We start from the raw sequence: 1,264 nt of genomic DNA on the forward strand, positions 1-1,264 counted from the left end.
TAAATCGTGAGCCCGCGTGGAGGAATTTTTAATTATTCTTTGCATCATTGTTGTTAAAGCATAAGAGTATAGGTTAAGTGTTTGTGGAGGAAGTTTCATTGAAATTGTTGTGAAGTTGAAGTGTTTGTTCATTCATTGTGTTTATGTGTTTTCACATTGTGCATGCATGGTCATAGATCACTAAGACCAATTATTGTCCCTCTTGATTTGCATCTTGAATCCGTAGTTAGAAATACTAGAGGAAGAGGAAGTTCTAGTTCTACCCAATCCATTACATCAATGGAAGGCCATAATGAAGAGCATGTAGAGGACCTTAGTCACATAGACCAACAAGGTATCCTTCATCCAAATGTGCATCATAAGAACATTCAAGCACCATTAGACATGCCTAGGCCATTCATTCACCAACCACAACAACAACAAGGCTAAGTTCCATTTGGAATGCCAATGCCAATGTATGCTCTACAACCTCCCATCATTCAAGGAAATCAAAATCAAGGTGCCCACATTGCACCTCAAATTGCTAATCCTCCACTTGCTTTAAGAGATCACTATGTGCCTAATGAATACAATGCACCCACATGCATTCAACTGCCACCATTTAGAGCACATCACTATGAAATTAAGCCACAAACCATTCAAATGCTTCCTAACTATCATGGATTTCCAAGTGAAGAACCTTACAAGCATTTGGTTGAGTTTCTAGAAGTATGTTCCACCGTAAAATATACCGACATGCCGGAAGAGGTCTTAAGACTCAAACTTTTTCCATTCACCTTAAAAGACAAGGCAAAGTATTGGTTTAACAATCTTAGGCCTTTTTCAATCACTTCTTGGGCAGAAATGCAACAAGAGTTCTTGAAGAAGTACTATCCGGTTTCTAAGACCAATGCCATGAGAACCTCAATTCGAGAATTTTCACATAGGGATGGAGAAACGTTTCATGAGGCATGGGAACGCTTTAATGAATTATTTAGGAAGTGTCCACATTATGACATGCCCAAATGGCAATTAGTTCAATATTTCTTTGAGAGCTTATCGGACAATTACAAAGGCATGGTTGATGCTTCCATGGGTGGCTCATACATTAATAGGCATGAGGATGACGTGTGGCGTCTTTATGAGAGCATGAGTGAAAATTCTTTGCATAGAACATTATCATCCAAGAATGGTAGAAATTCACAAGGCAGGAAGAGTGTTGGCTTATATCAAGTCGACCATTCAAATAAAATAGCCGCCGAAATGAAGTCTTTATCTCAAAGGT

The 1,264-nt window shown here is 38.8% G+C and overlaps 1 pseudogene; it reads right to left on the reverse strand.

Annotated features, from left to right (window-relative positions):
• Positions 1–899: 899 nt before the first annotated feature.
• On the reverse strand, positions 900–998 carry LOC132310734 (small nucleolar RNA R71; annotated as a pseudogene).
• Between the last annotated feature and the right edge of the window lie 266 nt (positions 999–1,264).

The sequence above is a fragment of the Cornus florida genome, unplaced genomic scaffold, assembly GCF_030987335.1.
Source record: "Cornus florida cultivar Cherokee Brave unplaced genomic scaffold, ASM3098733v1 CherokeeBrave_3.0.0_Hap2_Chr05, whole genome shotgun sequence".
Classification (NCBI taxonomy): domain Eukaryota; kingdom Viridiplantae; phylum Streptophyta; class Magnoliopsida; order Cornales; family Cornaceae; genus Cornus; species Cornus florida.